The sequence below is a fragment of the Hemitrygon akajei genome, chromosome 17, assembly GCF_048418815.1.
Source record: "Hemitrygon akajei chromosome 17, sHemAka1.3, whole genome shotgun sequence".
Classification (NCBI taxonomy): Eukaryota; Metazoa; Chordata; class Chondrichthyes; order Myliobatiformes; family Dasyatidae; genus Hemitrygon; species Hemitrygon akajei.
In genome coordinates, this window is record NC_133140.1 from 12,643,450 (window position 1) to 12,664,777 (window position 21,328).

Consider the following 21,328-nt stretch of genomic DNA (forward strand, 5'->3'; position numbering starts at 1 on the left):
TTCTTCAGCCTCCAGCAGACTCAGGGTTCTGACCACTGGGCCTTCGACTTCCCAGCAGACTCAGGGTTCTGACCACTGGGCCTTCGACTTCCCAGCAGACTCAGGGTTCTGACCACTGGGCCTTCGACTTCCCAGCAGACTCAGGGTTCTGACCACTGGGCCTTCGACTTCCCAGCAGACTCAGGGTTCTGACCACTGGGCCTTCACTTCTGGACTTCCGATCGACCTTCGGCTGTCGATCTGGTCTTCCGATTGACTCGAGCTTTGATCTGGCCTTTGGATCAGTCTTCAGTATCTACGCAGAACTCACTAACGACAATGAATGACCCTTCCTATTACCTGGTATACAGTGCACAGAAACACATTAGGCCAGAGTACTATTGTATACCTAACTACAATTCCCAAAGTAAGGTTTCAAACATTAAATATCAGTGAAAATGACAGAGATAAACTACTGGTTTTATTTGTTGTTGAACCTTTTATATGCTAATTGAACTCAGCTGATCTGAAAATCCTGGGCTCCTATTGGACCGAGAGCGAACTACGTTAGTGTTTAATCAGCTGCAGGGCACTGCCAGACTCACTGGACTGATGAAGGGCATAACACAAATCCAAGGACTTTCCTTTCTTCACACCTTCAGGACTGTCAAAACCTGAGCAGCTTCCAGCTTTCTATATGGTCCAGGGGCCTGGAATCTCCTGAGGGTAATTACAAGTTTCTTCAGTTTATTTTTCCAGAAGGAGGTATGGACTGAATTCTTCAGGCTTTTCAGGTGAGTGACAATATCCCTCTAAGTGCTTTAACAACTGTGCTTTGCTCGCAGACAGGCTGTGAGAGAGATATATTCCCTATGACCGACCCGGCTGTGGGGGGGTTGGGATGGTTGAGACAGGAAGGGAAACAAAAATTGGCCCTAATATCTTGAAGGGAGGCCCCTTGGTTTCTGCTGTGACTTAGAGGATTCGTAGTGGTGCAGCATTTAGTGTGGCTGCCTTGCAGCTATACCGATTCCGGTTTGACCCTGGCCTCGGGTGTTGTCTGTTGTAGGTTGCACCTTTGCTTTTCAGTGAAGAGTGTGGGATCCCCTCGAGGGTGCTCCAGTTTCCTCCCACATCCCAAAGATTGGTAGGTTAACTGGTTAGGGTATATTGCCCCTAGTATAGGTGGATGATGGGAAAATCTGTGGGAAGTTAAAGAAAAGAGAACAATCAGACTGATGGGATTGTTCAAGAGCTGCCATTGGCTTGATGGGCTGAATGGCCCATATATTTGTGCAAAAAAAAAGAATTTCAGTTGTTTTAATTGATGGTAAAGCAACATCAGGTAACGACATTCAGAAAATGAGAGAGTATCCCTGGCAATTTGCTGTTCTGTGAAAAACAAACCCTCCTTTTCTAACTTTGTTTAAGGATGGAGCAGTATGGAACAGTTTATAATTATAAATCTATAAAAATTATAAACTGTTTAATCTGTGGACTTTCAGGGGAATTTTCATAAGGTCAGCTTTGTTTGTTAATGAAAATTTATTCTCATTAAAGACTGGACACGTCAGTAAGATCTGTCAGTTCACCAAAAGGCAAAGCTGTCAGCTCAAGCAATCCCACACATTAATTTACTTCTCAATAAACATCTTGAGCATGGACATAAGGTTAAATGCTTATGTTCAAACTTAATTGGCTGAAGAAGGCTTTGGACCCTTGATCTGAAGCACTGCAGTCTGTGTGGCATTGGTAAGCCACAATTGTATGAGCTGTGTTCAAGGAATATAGACCAGCAGCTGCAACATAACACCAGTACACGTCAGGAAGCGAAGGGACTCGGGAAAGGACGGATGGTAAAAAAATGAAGATGGTGTGCAGTCAGATTGTCAGGAAGCCAGGCAGATGATGGGAACTAGTTGCAGCCAACAGGCTGAGTATCAAATCACTAGGGATGCAGAGTCAGAAAGGACAGCAAATACGACACTCAAGGTGTTGTATCTAAATGTGCGTAGTATAAACAATAAGGTGGATGATCTTGTTGCAATATTACAGATTGCCTGGTTTGATATTGTGGCCATCACTGAATTGTGGCTGAAGGATGGTCGTAGTTGGGAGCTGAATGTCCAGGGTTACACGTTACATCGGAGGGATAGGAAGGTAGGCAGAGGAGTGGCGTGGCTCTACTGGTAAAGAATGGTATCAATCAGTAGAAAGATGTGACATAGGATTAGAAGATGTTGAATCCTTGTGGGTTGAGTTAAGAAACTGCAAGGGTAAAAGGACATTGATGGCAGTTATATACAGGCCTCCCAACAGTGGCTGGGAGGTAGACCACAGATTACAACAGGAAATAGAAAATGCGAGTCAAAAGGGCAAAGTTATGGTGATCATGGTAGATTTTAACATGCAGGTTGATTGGGAGAATCAGGTTGGTAATGGATCTCAAGAGAGGGAGTTTGTTGAATGCATAAGAGATAGGTTTTTATTTTTTTTATTTTTTAAATTTTTTGAGTTTTTACAATAAAACAAAAAACAATAAAAAAGAGGTTTATACAATGCAAAACAAACCTATCTAAGTACAATTCATAACAATTAAGCAAAGCACCCATAGTAGAATCGTGTAAAGTTAGTTACCACCTCACCCTCCCACTATCCAACTCCAAGCCAACCTTACGATATATAAAAAAAGTTAATCAGACTATATCACCACAGCTGTATTTATAAAAAGAAGGTATATTGCCTACTACCTAAACTATAATGTTTACACATTAAAAAAAACCCCATAGATTTTAACCGTAAAAAGCTGGAAGTAAGGGATTTAAATGCAAAAGAAAAAAGGGAGGGATGCACCCCCAATCTAAACAGGAATTATGAAAATATTCTAGAAAAGATCCACACACCTTTTAGAACTTTATATCTGAATTAACAAGTGATTAATTATCTTTTCAGGTTCTAAGCAGGACATAATATCTCTAAGCCATTGAGCATGAGTGGGTGGGGTGAGCATCTCTCCACCTCTGGCCAAAGGAGAGGCGAAAGACAATGTACAACGCCTGACTACCTCCTTATCCCCAGTTTTTTCACTCCTTAATAATTTTAGTTGGCTTTCTGGATACACACTTAATTTAAAAATAAGAGCAAAAATTTTCCAATAAATAGAGAAGCACAATCACTAGAATTTCATAACTTCCCTTTTAAAGTAGTAAATAATCAATTTATTTACCTTGGCATTACAGTAACAAGAAATTATAAGTGTCTTTTTGGAGAAAATTTTACTATTTTAAATCATACAAAATGGAACTTAGCACAGTGGTCACCCTTGTCCATGTTTTTGATAGGTCAAATTAATGCTGTTAAAATGTTTATTCTTCCTAAATTTTTTATACTTATTTCAATCTTTACCAATTTTTATTTCTAGAGATAGCTTTTTAGAGCAGTTTGTTGTTGAGGCTACTAGGGGATCAGCTATACTGGATTGGGTGCTATCTATGAACTGGAGGCGATTAGGGAGCTTAAGACAGAAGAACCCTTAGGAACCAGTGATCACAATATGATTGTGTTCAACTCGAAATTTGATAGGGAGAAAGTGAAGTCTGATGTAGCAGTATTTCAGTAGAGTAGGGGAAATTAGAGTGGTATGAGAGAGGAGCTGGCCAAAGTAAATTGGAAGGGGCTGCAGGCAGGGATGACAGCAGAGATGAATGGCATGTGTTTCTTGGAAAAATGAGGAAGGTGCAGGACAGGTGTATTTCAAAAATGAAGAAATACTCAAATGGTAATATAGTATAACCGTGGATGACAAGAGAAGTCAAAGCTATTGTGAAAGCAAAAGAAAGGACATACAACAAAGCAAAAATTATTGGGAAGTTAGAGGATTGGGAAGTTTTAAAAACCTCAGAGCAACTAAAAATATCATTAGAAGGGAAAAGATGAAATTTGAAAGCAAGCTAACTAATAATATCAAAGTGGATAGTAAAAGTTTTTCAAGTATGTTAAAAATAAAAGAGAAATGAGAGTGGATATAGGACCGCTAGAAAATGAGGCTGGAGAAATAATAACAGGGGACAAGGAGATGGATGAAGAACTAAATGAGTATCTTGCGTCAGTCTTCACTGTGGAAGACACCAGCAGTATGCCTATTGTTGTAATGTGTGAAGGAAGAGAAGTGGGTGCAGTTACTTTTACAAGAGAGAAGGTGCTCAAAAGTCACCCAGACCAGATGAACTGCACTCTAGGGCTCTGAAAGAGGTAGCATTAGAGATTGTGGTGGCATTAGAAATGATCTTTCAAAAATCATTGGATGGAAAATTGCAAACGTTACTCCATGCTTTAAGAAAGGAGGAAAGGAAATTGTAGACCAGTTAGCCTGACCTCAGTGGTTGGGAAGATGTTGGAGTCAATTGTTAAGGATGAGGTGATGGAGTACTTGGTGACACAGGACAAGATGGTACAAAGTCAGCATGGTTTCCTTTAGGGAAAATCCTGCCTGAAGAACCTGTTGGAATTCTTTGAGGACATTACAAGTAGGATAGATAAAGGGGATGTAGTGGATGTTGTATATTTGGACTTTCAGAAGGTGCCACACATAAGGCTGCTTACCAAGTTAGGAGCCCACGGTATTACAAGAGAGTTACTTATGTGGTTAGAACAATGGCTGATTGGTAGGAGGCAGTAAGTGGGAATAAAAGGATCCTTTTCTGGTTGGCTGCCAGTGACTAGTGGTGTTCCACAGGAGTTGGTATTGGGACCACTTCTTTTTATGCTGTTTATCAATGATTTCGATGATGGAATAGATGGCTTTGTTGCCAAATTTGCAGATGATGCGAAGATTGGTGGAGGGACAAGGAGTGTTTGGAGGGATGATGGGAGGGTTAATGGTGGAAAATCAGGGGATTGAGTTCAAGAGCAGTGAGGTAATGTTACAGCTCTATAAAACCCTTGCTAGACCATACTTGAAATATTGTGTTCCATTCTGGTTGCTTCATTATAGGAAGGTCGTGGAGACATTAGAGAGGGTGCATATGAGATTTACCAGGATGCTACCTAGACCAGAGAGCATGTCTTATGAGGACAGGTTGAGAGAGCTAGGGCTCACTGATGATGAGAGATGACTTGATAGAGGTTTACAAGATAAGAGTCCTAGATTGAGTGGATAACCAGAAACCTTTTCCCAGTGTGAAAATAGCTAATATGAGGGGACATGATGTTCAGGTGATTGGAGGAAAGTATAAGGGAGATATCAGAGATAAGTTTTACACTGAGAGTGATGAGTGCGTGGAACATGCTGTCTGGGATGGTTGTAGAAACAGATAATTTAGGGACGTTTAAGAAACTCTTAGAAGGCACACCGATTACAGAAAAATGGAGGGCAATGTAGGAAGGAAGGTTAGAGAAGATTAACAGGACAGCACAATACCATAGATTGAATGGCCTGTACTGCGGCAAGGTCTTCTATGCTGGTCAAAGTTAGGATTCAACTCTTGACCAATCCAAGTCACACTGCCCCTTTGCTAATGATGGCTGCTGTCTGGGCTGACATGCAGGCAGAGATTCAGCAGCATACAGAATTGGGATCACTGTCCCAGTTTGTATGGATAGGTGAAGGGAACAGGAGTGGTGCCAGGCCACATTGCAACTCCAGCCTACCCCAGCATTCAGAATGATTGTGGCTGATCTACCCCATGCCTCCACTCCTCTTCAGTGCCAGTTATGCATAGCTTTCTATTCTTCAATCTTTCAAAAATGTATCTACCCCCTTGTTAAATAGCCTCAGTGATCCAGCTTCTCCACTCTTCCAGGGTAGAGTATTTCAGAGATTCACCCACCCTCTGAGAGAACAGAGCAAACGTTGCTGTTCCACTTATAAACTACCAGCCTTGTCACTCCTCTCCCCTCTCCTCTCCCCTCTCCTCTCCCCTCTCCTCTCCCCTCTCCTCTCCCCTCTCCTCTCCCCTCTCCTCTCCCCTCTCCTCTCTCCTCTCCCCTCTCCTCTCCCCTCTCCTCTCCCCTCTCCTCTCCCCTCTCCTCTCCCCTCTCCTCTCCCCTCCCCTCTCCCCTCCCCCCTCCCCCCTCCCTCTCCCCTCTCCCCTCTCCCCTCTCCCCTCTCCCCTCTCCCCTCTCCCCTCTCCCCTCTCCCCTCTCCCCTCTCCCCTCTCCCCTCTCCCCTCTCCCCTCTCCCCTCCCCCCTCCCCCCTCCCCCCTCCCCCCTCCCCCCTCTCCCCTCTCCCCTCTCCCCCCACTCCCCACTCCCCTCCTCTCCCCGTCCCACTCCCCACTCCCCTCCTCTCCCCATCCACCCGTCCCCACTCCTCTCCCCATGAGTCTCTTGTGGGGAACCTTGTCAAATGCCTTGTTAAAATCCATGTAGACCACATCCACTGCCGTACCCTCATCAATTTCTTTTGTTACCTCTTCAAAAAATTCAATTATGCTCGTGAGGCATGACCTTCCCTTCACAAAGCCATGTTGACTATCCTTGAGTAGACTGTACTTCTCCAAATGCTCATAGATCCTATCCTTAAGAATCCTTTCCAATAGTTTGCAGACCACCGATGTAAGACTCACCAGTCTATAGTTCCCAGAATTCTCCCTATTACCTTTTTTAAACAAGGGAACTACATCTGCTATTCTCCAATCCTCTGGCACCTCCCCTGCAGCCAAAGAGGATTCAAAGATCATAGTTACTGCTTCAGCGATCTCTTCTCACTTCTCACAGCAACCTGGGGTATATCATGTCCAGCTGTGGGGACTTATCAATCTTGATGTTTTTAAGAAGATCCAACATTTCTTCCTTAATCTCCACATTGTCCAGCACACAGGCCTGTTCTATTTCGACCTCACCCTGATCAAGGTCCTTTTCACTTGTGAATACTGAAGCAAAGTATTCATTTAGTGCCTCCCCAACCTCCTCCACCTCCGGGCATGTTGCCTCCTTTATCATTTAGCGGACCCACCTTCATTCTTGTTATCCTTCTGTTCTTCACATACGCATAGAACACCTTGGGGTTCTCCTTAATCCTACATGCCTAGGCCTTCTCATGCCCCCTTTGAGCTCTCCTAAGTCCTTTCTTAAGCTCCTTCCTGGCTACCCTATGTTTCTCATGAGCCCCTCCTGCTTCCTGCTTCTGATATCTAACATATGCTTCCTTCTTCCTCTTGACGAGTTGCCTCATGTGTTTCGTCAGCCACGGTTCCCTTTCCCTACCATTTTTGTCAGTGGGACAAACCTATCCTGAACCCAGCACAAGTGGTCCCTAATCTTCCTCCACATTACTTCTGTGCTTTCACCCTTGAACATCTGTTTCCAATTTACTTTCGCTAGTTCCTGCCTCATCCCTTCATAGTTAGCCCTTCTCCAGTTAAACACTTTCCCATTTTGTCTGTCTTTATCCTTTTCCATAGCTAGCGGTCACTCTCACCAAAATGCTCCCCCACCAAGAGGTTTGCCACCTGACCAGGTTCATTATCCAGAACTAGATCCAGTATGGCCTCTCCTCTCGTCAGCCGGTCCACATACTGTGTCAGGAATCCTTCCTGAAAGCACCTGACAAATTCAGCCCCATCTATCCCCCTTGCAGTCAGGAGGTGCCAGTCAATCTGAGGGAAGTTAAAATCACCCATAACAACAACCCTGTATTTCCTGCACCATTCTAAAATCTGCCTGCTTATCTGCTCCTCGGTGTCCTGAGGGCTATTTGGGGGCCTATAGACTACTCCCAGCACAGTGATTGATCCCTTCCTATTTCTGACTTCTACCAAGATTGACTCAGTGGACACTCCCTCTGCAGCGTCCTCCCTTTCTATAGCCGTGATACTATCCCTGACCAGTAATGCTACTCTCCCCCCCCCCCACCACTTTTCTACCTCCCATCCTATTCCTTTTAAACACCTAAACCCCAGAACCTGCATCAGCCAATCCTGCCCCTCCTCCAGCCAAGTTTCAGTAACGGCCACGACATCGCAGTTCCATGTACTGATCCATGCTGTAAGTTCATCCCTTTTATTCCTAATACTCCTAGCGTTGAAATAGATACATTTCAACCCTTCTAACTGGCTACATTTATGTTTTGTCCCCTGCCTGTCCTTCCTCACCAACTCAGAACACATAGCATCATGCCCTTGTCCTTCTACCCTAATCTCTGCACTCACATTCTGATTCCCACCCCTCTGCCAAAATAGTTTATACTGGCTATCTCCCCTCTACACTCTCGGTGCTGATGCAAGATCCAAATCATTGACCATCCATTTTGCCTACACAGATGTTGCACCTAGCAGTTGTTTTTTCTAGCTCCATATACCAGGTTTGAAATTGGAATTGGATTATTATTGTCACACGTACTGAGATACAGTGGAAAGCTTGTCTTGCCTGCTCCTCATACAGATCAGATGACACACTGTGCATCGAGGAAGAACAAGGTAAACCAAGAAGAGAGATTATGAGGAATTTCTTTAGCCAGAAGGTGGTGAATCTGAGGAATTCATAGCCACAGGTAGCAATCCACGTCACTGGGTATATGAGAACATAAGGAGTAGGCCATCCGGCCTATTGAGCGTGCCCCGCCAGTCAATAAGATCATGGCTGATCTGTCCGTAAACTCAGCTCCGTCTACCTGCCTTTTCCCCATAACCCTTAATTCCCTTACTGTGTAAAAACCTATCTGACTGTTTCTTAAATAAATTTAGTGAAGAAGCCTCAACTGCTTCCCTGGGCAGAGAATTCCACAGATTCACCACTCTCTGGGAAAAACAGTTTCTCCTCATCTCTGTCCTAAATCTTCTCCCCTGAATCTTGAGGCAATGTTCCCTAGTTCTACTCTCACCTATCAATGGAAACAATCTTCCTACTTCTACTTCTATCTTCCTACCCTTTCAAAACTTTGTATGTTTTAGGCAGAGGTTGATAGGTTCTTGATTAGGAAGGATGTGAGAGGTTATGGGAAGAAGGCGAGAGAATGGAGTTGAGAGGGATAACAAATCAGCCACAATGGAATGGTAGAGTTGACTTGATGGGCCGAATGGCCTAATTCTGCTCCTACGTCTTATGTCTAGAAAGCAGAACAAAGTGTAACAGTTATAGAGAAGGGCAGTGCAGGTAAACAGTAAGGAGCAAGCTCATAATGAGGTCGATTTGGAGTTCAAGAATCATTTTATTGTACATGGGAACTATTCTATAGTCTTATAGTCCTTGAGCCTGGTTGTCCAAGCTTTCAGGCTTTTGTATCTTTGCTGGAGACAATTCTTAAGGGATAGGATATATGAGCATTTGGAAATCCATGACTTAATTAGGGAGAGCCAGTAAGGCTTTGTACAGGGTATGTCATGTCTTACCAACTTGATTGAGCTTTTTGACAAGGTGACGAGAGAGATTGATGAGGGTAGGTCAGTGGATGTTCTCTATATGGATTTTAGTAAGGTGTTTGACAAAGCCTCACATGGGAGGCTAATCCAGAAGATCAGGATGTGTGGGGTCTGCAGTGAATTGGTTGTTTGGATTCAGAGTTAGCTTCAGGCAGTACTGGTTGAAGGGAATACTTTTTTAGAGGTGTGTAATTAATTCCACAGGGATCTGTGCTGGGTTAGTTTGTGATGTATATAAATGACCTGGATGAAAATGTAGACATGTGGGTGCGTAAATTTGCAGATGATACCAGGATTGGTGGAGTTGCGGTGAGGGTCGACCACTGGCAAACAATCAGTTGCAGATATGGGCTGAGAGTCGGGCAAATACATTGTTAAGGGCAAAATCCTAACAGTGTTGCTGAGAAGAGAGATCTTGGGATCCAAGTTCATGGCTCCTTGAAAGTGGCTACACAGGTTGATAAGATGATTAAGAAGGCTTATGGAATGCTTGCTTTCATTAGTTCAAGCATTGAGTTCAAAAGTCAGGAGAGTATGTTGCAACTTTAGAAAACTCTGATTAGGCCACCTCTGGAGTATTGCATACAGTTCTGGTCTCTCCACTACAGGGAGGACGTTGAGGCTTTGGAGAGGATGCAGAGAGGATTATCAGAAATGCTGCCTGGTTTAGAAGGCATGTGGTATCACTGGAGGGTGGACAAACTTGGGCTGTTTTCTCTGGAGCACTGGAGGCTGAGGGGAGATCTGATAGAGGATTACAAGATCATAAGAGGCATAGGTAGAATGGACACATCTGTTTCCCAGGGTTGAAATGTCTAATACTAGGGGCATGCTTTGAAGGTGTGAGGGGGTAGGTTCAAAGGAGATGTGAGGGGAAAGAGAGTAAGGATGCCTGGAATGCACTGCCTGGTATGGTGGCAGAGACGTTTGGATAGGCACATGGATGCAAGGAAGATGGGGGGATATGGACATGGTGTCGGTAGAAAGGATGAGTGTTTGGGTGTATTTGATTTGCTTTTTAGCTGGTTTGGCACAACATTGTGAGCTGAATGACCTCTTCCTGTCCTGTCCCCAATGGAAACGAGGTGGTGGTCGCAGCAAGTCTTTGATTAAGTTGGCTGCTTCACCAAGGCAGCAAGAAGTATAGACAAAGTTCATGGAGGGGAGTCTGATTTTTTTTGACGTGCTGAGCTCTCTACAGTCTTCCGTTCTTTGCAGTTTCTGTGATCAGTCGTCACATCAAACTGTCTGCAGTGTCTCCAAAAGTTGCTGCTGGTTTATTTAATGATTCCTCTTGGGAGTCCCTACTTGAAAAATCTGTTTAACTTAGCAATCAACGCACATATTGTGATGTGATGCAACACATTAGTAGATTGCTGCTGGTTAATATGGACCAAGAGATACAAAGATTTCTTCCACCCCTCCCCCCAAGTCAACCCTCTCCAATGCATTCGTTTTGAATCCGACTGACCTGCATTGTGACTGTGAATGAGGCAAACAGAGACTGGTCTAAGTCAGCACGACAGTTCTTCTGGGAGAATCTGAAACAAATTTCACTGAAGTCAAAGTATATTGAGGCTTTATATTCTTTAAACACAAAGATTGCAGCCAGCGACTAAATGCAGTTTCAACTTCCGTGCCTCACTGTCTGGAGAAATGTCTCCATGCAATTAATTATGTATGTACCACCCCGGGAAAGGTGTCACTGCTAACGTAATGGTCTCTGTGTAGGAGCAGTGTCTGGGTTACGGTTAGAGGAGGTGTCACTGCTAACGTAATGGTCTCTCTGTAGAAGCTGTGTTTGGGTTACGGTTAGAGGAGGTGTCACTGCTAACGTAACGGTCTCTCTGTAGAAGCAGTGTCTGGGTTACGGTTAGAGGAGGTGTCACTGCTAACGTAACGGTCTCTGTGTAGAAGCAGTGTCTGGGTTACGGTTAGAGGAGGTGTCACTGCTAACGTAACGGTCTCTCTGTAGGAGCAGTGTCTGGGTTACAGTTAGAGGAGGTGTCACTGCTAACGTAATGGTCTCTCTGTAGGAGCAGTGTCTGGGTTACGGTTAGAGGAGGTGTCACTGCTAACGTAACGGTCTCTCTGTAGGAGCAGTGTCTGGGTTACGGTTAGAGGAGGTGTCACTGCTAACGTAACGGTCTCTGTGTAGAAGCAGTGTCTGGGTTACGGTTAGAGGAGGTGTCACTGCTAACACAACGGTCTCTCTGTAGGAGCAGTGTCTGGGTTACGGTTAGAGATAACGGGTGCTTTGAAATGTGAGCCATCCAATGAAGGGAATGTGTTTTCGTGATGTGTGTCTGACACCGGGGTGATCTGGGGTTTTGGTTCAGTGGGAGATGGAATGGGAAGACGTCAGAAGGGAGAGGTCATAGACACCGGAAAGGAGTGGACTTGGAGCGCAGTGGGGTCATAGACACCCGAAAGGAGTGGACTTGGAGCGCAGTGGGGTCATAGACACCGGAAAGGAGTGGACTTGGAGCGCAGTGGGGTCATAGACACCCGAAAGGAGTGGACTTGGAGCGCAGTGGGGTCATAGACACCCGAAAGGAGTGGACTTGGAGCGCAGTGGGGTCATAGACACCCGAAAGGAGTGGACCTGGAGCGCAGTGGGGTCATAGACACCCGAAAGGAGTGGACTTGGAGCGCAGTGGGGTCATAGACACCCGAAAGGAGTGGACTTGGAGCGCAGTGGGGTCATAGACACCCGAAAGGAGTGGACCTGGAGCGCAGTGGGGTCATAGACACCCGAAAGGAGTGGACTTGGAGCGCAGTGGGGTCATAGACACCCGAAAGGAGTGGACTTGGAGCGCAGTGGGGTCATAGACACCCGAAAGGAGTGGACTTGGAGCGCAGTGGGGTCATAGACACCCGAAAGGAGTGGACTTGGAGCGCAGTGGGGTCATAGACACCCGAAAGGAGTGGACTTGGAGCGCAGTGGGGTCATAGACACCCGAAAGGAGTGGACTTGGAGCGCAGTGGGGTCATAGACACCCGAAAGGAGTGGACTTGGAGCGCAGTGGGGTCATAGACACCCGAAAGGAGTGGACTTGGAGCGCAGTGGGGTCATAGACACCCGAAAGGAGTGGACTTGGAGCGCAGTGGGGTCATAGACACCCGAAAGGAGTGGACTTGGAGCGCAGTGGGGTCATAGACACCCGAAAGGAGTGGACTTGGGGCGCAGTGGGGTCATAGACACCCGAAAGGAGTGGACCTGGAGCGCAGTGGGGTCATAGACACCCGAAAGGAGTGGACCTGGAGCGCAGTGGGGTCATAGACACCCGAAAGGAGTGGACTTGGAGCGCAGTGGGGTCATAGACACCCGAAAGGAGTGGACTTGGAGCGCAGTGGGGTCATAGACACCCGAAAGGAGTGGACTTGGAGCGCAGTGAGGTCATAGACACCCGAAAGGAGTGGACTTGGAGCGCAGTGGGGTCATAGACACCCGAAAGGAGTGGACTTGGAGCGCAGTGGGGTCATAGACACCCGAAAGGAGTGGACTTGGAGCGCAGTGGGGTCATAGACACCCGAAAGGAGTGGACTTGGAGCGCAGTGGGGTCATAGACACCCGAAAGGAGTGGACTTGGAGCGCAGTGGGGTCATAGACACCCGAAAGGAGTGGACTTGGAGCGCAGTGGGGTCATAGACACCCGAAAGGAGTGGACTTGGAGCGCAGTGGGGTCATAGACACCCGAAAGGAGTGGACTTGGAGCGCAGTGGGGTCATAGACACCCGAAAGGAGTGGACTTGGAGCGCAGTGGGGTCATAGACACCCGAAAGGAGTGGACTTGGAGCGCAGTGGGGTCATAGACACCCGAAAGGAGTGGACTTGGAGCGCAGTGGGGTCATAGACACCCGAAAGGAGTGGACTTGGAGCGCAGTGGGGTCATAGACACCCGAAAGGAGTGGACTTGGAGCGCAGTGGGGTCATAGACACCCGAAAGGAGTGGACTTGGAGCGCAGTGGGGTCATAGACACCCGAAAGGAGTGGACTTGGAGCGCAGTGGGGTCATAGACACCCGAAAGGAGTGGACTTGGAGCGCAGTGGGGTCATAGACACCCGAAAGGAGTGGACTTGGAGCGCAGTGGGGTCATAGACACCCGAAAGGAGTGGACCTGGAGCGCAGTGGGGTCATAGACACCCGAAAGGAGTGGACCTGGAGCGCAGTGGGGTCATAGACACCCGAAAGGAGTGGACTTGGAGCGCAGTGGGGTCATAGACACCCGAAAGGAGTGGACTTGGAGCGCAGTGGGGTCATAGACACCCGAAAGGAGTGGACCTGGAGCGCAGTGGGGTCATAGACACCCGAAAGGAGTGGACTTGGAGCGCAGTGGGGTCATAGACACCCGAAAGGAGTGGACTTGGAGCGCAGTGGGGTCATAGACACCCGAAAGGAGTGGACTTGGAGTGGGGCCTGGAGCCAACAAAGCCCGGGGAACTAGAAGAAGGATCGGAGAAAGGGCAACTGTGAGCTCCAACACGCACATTAGAAAGTTTCATTAAAGTGGACCCTTTTCTTTTTGTTTTGCTTTACTAACCTTTCAGTCAAATTAAGAATTACAAAGCTAAGTCGTTCAATTGCATGAGGAGTACTGTCTGTTATTTCGTGGGACTGATTTGTAACAGGGTGACACATCACACAGCATCCACACAAACGGGGTTTTGTAGCTCAATTTCACATGTTTGGCAGGGGCCAGAGATTGTCTTTACTAGACTTATGCAGCCAACAGAACCTGTGGGTTACATTTACAACAGGAAAATATCTCTATAGACACGAAATTTTGCATATTGGGATGTTTACTTGGAATCCAGATACCCAGTGCAGCCTCCTTTTGTCACTGCATTGAGAGATGGCTCTCTCTGTAGACAGTGGCGCGCCCCTGATTGGAGGCTGGCTCTCACTCACATAACGTAACTCCTTAAGGATGTCCGAAGCCTAACAACTCGTGACCATCTGAAGCCCCTGTCCATTTGTTCCCTGTGCTCTGATACCCTTAGAGTCATTGAGTCATAGTGAATTACAGCACAGACACAGGCCTTTGGCTAGTGCACACTGAACTGTTATTGTGTGTAGTTCCATCGACCTGCACCTCGACCATAGCCCTCCATACCCTTCCCACCAGTGTACTTGTTCAAACTTCTCTTAAATAAATCAAGCCTGCAGTCACCATTTCCACTGGCTGCTCATTCCACACTCTCACTGCCCTCTGACTGAAGAAGTTCCTCCTCATGTTCACCTTTCACCCTTAACCCATGACTTGTAGTTCCAGTCTCATTTTATCCTTGGAACATGAAGTTTATTGACCTTGGGCTTCAAAGCTCTGACTGACCTGGCTTCCAGGTCCTTTAGATGAGAACACCAAGTTTCCACTACTCTTTGTTTGAAACAGCACTTTCTAATTTCATCCTGAATGCTTGTGCCTAGTATTAACATCAAATCCTCATTTATTTCCAACTTCACCAAGGGAGGAACTAACTTAACTTACTCAAAGCTGGCAACACTTTAAGCATCTCAGCTACATCATTCCACATAGTTCTTAACTCTGGGGAGCACAAGCTGGGTTTGCATGACATGAATTCACCATTTAAATCTCCAAATCTCAGCTACTACTGATTGGAAAGAACCAGACCACTGTGTTCGGGAACAGTTACACCTACAAGCATCAGGCTTCTGAACCAGCATGGGTAACTTCACTCACCACAACTCTGAACTGATTGCACTTTCCAGGACTCTACAACTCATGTTCTCGGTCTTATTTACTTTTCACTTGCACAGTTTGTCTTTTGCACATTGCTTATTTATCAATCTTTGTTTATGAATAGTTTTCCACAAATTCTATTGTATTTCTTTATGTTCCTGCAAATACCTGCAAGAAAATGGACCTAAGTGACATGTATGTACTTGGCTAATAAATTTCAAGATTCAAACTACATTTATTGCCAAAGTGTGTATGCAGTATACAACCCTGAGATTCGTCTTCCCCCAGACAGCCACAATACAAAGAAACACCATGGAACCCGGTCAAAAAAAAAATCAACTCCCTCCCCCACATGTAAAATGAAACAAATTAGCCAAACAACAACAAGAGACAAACACAAAATATAAAACACAAGATCAGAAGAGTCCAGGCATATTCAGCTCAGCTTAGTGTTCATTATCTGCAGGCCACCCCGATTCAAAGTCAGCCGAAACCACCACACAGAAAAGAAGCCACCAGAAAGACATGGTAACATGAGTTACAGAGTCCAATCCACACACCACATTGACCAAACCTCGCCCAACAGCATCGAGGGAAGGAGAGAGAGACCGTTCAAATGCAGGGGACTTTGGAGCAGTGAGCGGGAGTGGGGGAGAGAAGTAGTCATGTGAACCGTTTGCAGGATGTGGCCCTTGGTCACATTGTTCGCTGGTGCCATCTCCTTCCCAACCAAAGTCAAATTTACTTTGACAGTTTTATTTTAGTGAACTTATTATCATAAGATATAGGAGCAGAAGAAGGCCATTCAGCCCATCGAGTCTGCTCCACCATTCAATCATGGGTTGTTCCAATTCTTCCAGTCATCCCCACTCCCCTGCTTTCACCCCATAGTCTTTGATGCCCTGGCTAATCAAGAACTACCTATCTCTGCCTTAAATACACACAATGACTTGGCCTCCACAGCCGCTCACGGCAACAAATTCCACAGATTTACCACCCCCTGACTAAAGTAATTTCTCTGCATCTCAGTTCTAAAAGGATGTCCTTCTATACTGAAGTCATGCCCTCTTGTCCTAGAATCCCCTATTATGGCTGGATATGGAACCATCAATGCCCTCAAACAGAAAAGCTTATAAAAGTGGTGGTTACAGGAAAGGCCTCCCCACCATTGAGCACATCTGGAGACTGCTTTTTCAGGAAAGCAGCGTCCAACATCAAGGACCTCAACCATCCAGGCCATGCTCTTTTCTCAATTCTTATCAGGAAAGTGGTATTGGAGCTTCAGGACTCTCACCACTTGCTTCAGGAACAGTTATGAACATGAGTTGAGAGTTAAGGGGCGAAAGTTTAGGTTATTCTACATCTTTCAAAGCCAATACATCCAAGTGCAGTCTCGGGATAAATTCAGACCAAATCTTTGCACCACTGATTCACACTGTGCCCTCTCTCAGCATTTAACCCTTGACCCCGCTCTTAACCATTTGATGTTTTTATGTTTCCTAGCTTCTCATCATTTATATTTGGTGCCAATATGATGCCCTTCACATTTCCCTGAAGTTCCATTTGCTATACTGTTTACCACTCATTTAGTCTGTCTGCATCACATTTCAGAGCCACAGAACACAGAAACAGTCTTTCAGTCAACACAAGGTCACAAGATATAGGAGCAGAATTAGGCATTCATCCATCGAACCTGCTCTGCCATTTAATCATGATCAATTTGCTTTTTCAACCCCATTCTCCCACCTCTCCCTGTGATCCTTAACCCCCTTACCGACCAGAATTTATCAATCTCTGACTTCAATACACCCAATGCTTTGGCTTCCGCAGCCTTCTGTGGCAACAAATTCCACAGATTTATCACCTTCTGACTGAAGAAATTCCTCCTCATCTCAGTTTTAATGTCCCTTCATGAGTCCATGCCCCAGGATTCTAGACTATCCTAATAATGGAAAAAACATCTCTATGCTCACTCTATCCAGGCCTTTCAGTACTTGGTAGGTTTCAGTGAGATATCATTCATCCATCTGAACTCTTTCAAGTGCAGGCTTGGACATACATAATCAAATGCTCCTCATATGTTAGGCCTTTCATTGCTGGGATTATTCTTGTTAACCTCCTCTGGACCCTCTTCCTTAGTTACTCCCTAATTCTCTTCTCTATATCCCACTTCCTACTTCTTTGCCCAGTCTCTGAACCCGTCCAATCCCTTCTGCAGGCTCCCTGCCTTTGTGACTCTACCTGTTCCTCCTTCCACCTATCTTGGCATCATCCACGTACCCGTTCTTTCTATGTCTACACTGACCATCAACAATCTGATCAGAGCTTCCTGCCACACCAAACCAATAGTGGCACATGCAACCAATTCCATTGTGAATCCTTTGCCAGATCACTGCACAAAGCCCATTCAGGATTTGAGAAGACATTGGAAGTGGACTTTGGGCAATTTTCTTTTATACTGGCAAAGTTGGAGGAAATTGTACAGATTTTGCAGGGGAAAGAGCTGCGGAGGACGGAGGAGATGTCAAGAAACGGGATTAACTGGAAAGCTTGTACAAACAGCAGGCACAGGCACAGAGAGCCAAGCCAGAGATGTAAGCTTTCATCATATGTGGAGAAGGAGGTGATATATGATTAAGAGAGGAAGCATGACAGCATTAATCATCCCAGGAATGAAAGGGTTAATGTACGAGGAGCATTTGATGGTTCTGGGCCTGTACTCATTGGAGTTTAGAAGAATGAAAGGGGATCTCATTGAAACTTATCAAATATTGAAAGGCCTAGATGGCGTGGATGTGGAGAGGATGTTTCCTGTAGTGGTGGAAGTCTAGAGCCTATGGGTACAGCTTCAGAATACAAGGACATCTTTTAGAACAGAGAGGAGGAGGAATTGCTTTAACCAGAGGGTGGTGAATCTGTGGAATTCATTGCCCCAGGTGGCTGTCGAGGACAAGTCATTGTGTGTATTTAAAGCAGAGGTGATAAATTCTTGATGAATAATGGTGTCAAAGGTTACGGGGAGAAGGCAGGAGAATTCGGATGAGAGAAATAATAAATCGGCTACGATGGAATAGTGGAGCAGACTTGATGGGCCAAATGGCCCAATTCTCATCCTATGTCTTATGCCTTAAAACTTTCCAGCCCTCCTTTCTTATCACAAGCTCATTAGTAAGCTTGACAAGATGCAAGACATAGAAACGACCAAGTTCCAAAGTAAAATAAATAATGTAGATGTCCCTTTGCTGTAGAGGAGAACTCTGTTTCCTCATATTTAAAAAAATGTATTAGTGCTCACGGGTTCATGGACCATCTAGAAATCTGATGACAGAGGGGAACAAGCTGTTCCTAAATCAATGAGTGTGTGTCAATAATGTTTCTGCCTGTACCACCACCCCTGGCAGAGCACTCTATGGACCCTTCACTCTCTGTGTAAAAAATCTTACCTCTAACATCCCTCTATACTTCCCTCCAATCTCCTTAAAATTACATCCCTTGTATTAGCTATTTCTGCATTGGGAGTCCTCGGCTAACCTCTCGATTCAAGCCTCTCATCATCTCATACCCCTCTATTAAGACTCTTCTCATTCTCCTTCATTCCAAAGAGAAAAGCACTAGCTCGCTCAACCTGTCCTCATAAGGCATGTTCTCTGGTTCAGACAGCATCCTGGTGAATCCCCTCTGCACCCTCTCTGATCCAGGCAGCATCCTGGTAAATCCCCTCTGCACCCTCTCTGATCCAGGCAGCATCCTGGTAAATCCCCTCTGCACCCTCTCTGGTTCAGACAGCATCCTGGTGAATCCCCTCTGCACCCTCTCTGATCCAGGCAGCACCCTGGTGAATCCCCTCTGCACCCTCTCTGATCCAGGCAGCATCCTGGTGAATCCCCTCTGCACCCTCTCTGATCCAGGCAGCATCCTGGTAAATCCCCTCTGCACCCTCTCTGATCCAGGCAGCATCCTGGTGAATCCCCTCCGCACCCTCTCTGATCCAGGCAGCACCCTGGTGAATCCCCTCCGCACCCTCTCTGTTCCAGACAGCATCCTGGTGAATCCCCTCCGCACCCTCTCTGATCCAGGCAGCATCCTGGTGAATCCCCTCCGCACCCTCTCTGATCCAGACAGCATCCTGGTGAATCCCCTCCGCACCCTCTCTGATCCAGATAGCATCCTGGTGAATCCCCTCTGCACCCTCTCTGATCCAGATAGCATCCTGGTAAATCCCCTCTGCACCCTCTCTGATCCAGACAGCATCCTGGTAAATCCCCTCCGCACCCTCTCTGATCCAGACAGCATCCTGGTAAATCCCCTCTGCACCCTCTCTGATCCAGACAGCATCCTGGTAAATCCCCTCTGCACCCTCTCTGATCCAGACAGCATCCTGGTAAATCCCCTCTGCACCCTCTCTGATCCAGACAGCATCCTGGTAAATCCCCTCTGCACCCTCTCTGATCCAGACAGCATCCTGGTAAATCCCCTCTGCACCCTCTCTGATCCAGACAGCATCCTGGTAAATCCCCTCTGCACCCTCTCTGATCCAGACAGCATCCTGGTAAATCCCCTCTGCACTCTCTCTGATCCAGACAGCATCCTGGTAAATCCCCTCTGCACCCTCTCTGATCCAGACAGCATCCTGGTAAATCCCCTCTGCACCCTCTCTGATCCAGACAGCATCCTGGTAAATCCCCTCTGCACCCTCTCTGATCCAGACAGCATCCTGGTAAATCCCCTCCGCACCCTCTCTGATCCAGACAGCATCCTGGTAAATCCCCTCTGCACCCTCTCTGATCCAGACAGCATCCTGGTAAATCCCCTCTGCACCCTCTCTGATCCAGACAGCATCCTGGTAAATCCCCTCTGCACCCTCTCTGATCCAGACAGCATCCTGGTAAATCCCCTCTGCACCCTCTCTGATCCAGACAGCATCCTGGTAAATCCCCTCTGCACCCTCTCTGATCCAGACAGCATCCTGGTAAATCCCCTCTGCACCCTCTCTGATCCAGACAGCATCCTGGTAAATCCCCTCTGCACTCTCTCTGATCCAGACAGCATCCTGGTAAATCCCCTCTGCACCCTCTCTGATCCAGACAGCATCCTGGTAAATCCCCTCTGCACCCTCTCTGATCCAGACAGCATCCTGGTAAATCCCCTCTGCACCCTCTCTGATCCAGACAGCATCCTGGTAAATCCCCTCTGCACCCTCTCTGATCCAGACAGCATCCTGGTAAATCCCCTCTGCACCCTCTCTGATCCAGACAGCATCCTGGTAAATCCCCTCTGCACCCTCTCTGATCCAGACAGCATCCTGGTAAATCCCCTCTGCACCCTCTCTGATCCAGACAGCATCCTGGTAAATCCCCTCTGCACCCTCTCTGATCCAGACAGCATCCTGGTAAATCCCCTCTGCACCCTCTCTGATCCAGACAGCATCCTGGTAAATCCCCTCTGCACCCTCTCTGATCCAGACAGCATCCTGGTAAATCCCCTCTGCACCCTCTCTGATCCAGACAGCATCCTGGTGAATCTCCTCTGCACCCTCTCTGATCCAGACAGCATCCTGGTAAATCCCCTCTGCACCCTCTCTGATCCAGACAGCATCCTGGTAAATCCCCTCTGCACCCTCTCTGATCCAGACAGCATCCTGGTAAATCCCCTCTGCACCCTCTCTGATCCAGACAGCATCCTGGTAAATCCCCTCTGCACCCTCTCTGATCCAGACAGCATCCTGGTAAATCCCCTCTGCACCCTCTCTGATCCAGACAGCATCCTGGTGAATCTCCTCTGCACCCTCTCTGATCCAGACAGCATCCTGGTAAATCCCCTCTGCACCCTCTCTGATCCAGACAGCATCCTGGTGAATCTCCTCTGCACCCTCTCTGATCCAGGCAGCATCCTGGTAAATCTCCTCTGCACCCTCTCTAAAGTTTTCCCATTCTTCCTATAAGGAGGTGACCAGAACTGAAAACAATATTCCAGTCTGGTCTAACTAGGATTTTATAGAGCTGGTGAGGTGTTCACTTTTGGAGGTCAAATGTAACAGGGTAGTGTACTGTTTTCAGACAGAATACAGTAAATATGGGGACACTTAGGAGCATGGATGCACGGACGGTTCTTGGGTGGAAGTCCATAGCTTGCTGATGCTAACAACACAGGTAGTAACAAGGACATATGGGATACTTTATCATTTGGGGTGTTGAGTACAAAAGATGGGAAGGCATTGAATGTAACTTTGAATAGGCCGTATTTGGAGCTGTAGTTCTGTTTGCTGCATCATAGGAATAATATG

General features: G+C 46.7%; 1 protein-coding gene across 2 annotated transcripts in view; it reads left to right on the top strand.

Moving 5' to 3' along the window:
• The first annotated feature begins 585 nt into the window (after nucleotides 1–585).
• Nucleotides 586–21,328, top strand: part of il34 (interleukin 34) — a 123,832-nt gene continuing 103,089 nt past the window's right edge. For both annotated transcript variants that reach the window (XM_073069682.1, XM_073069681.1), the window contains exon 1: nucleotides 586–773. The gene's annotated coding sequence lies outside the window, so the exon portion shown is untranslated. The remainder of the gene's footprint in view (nucleotides 774–21,328) is intronic.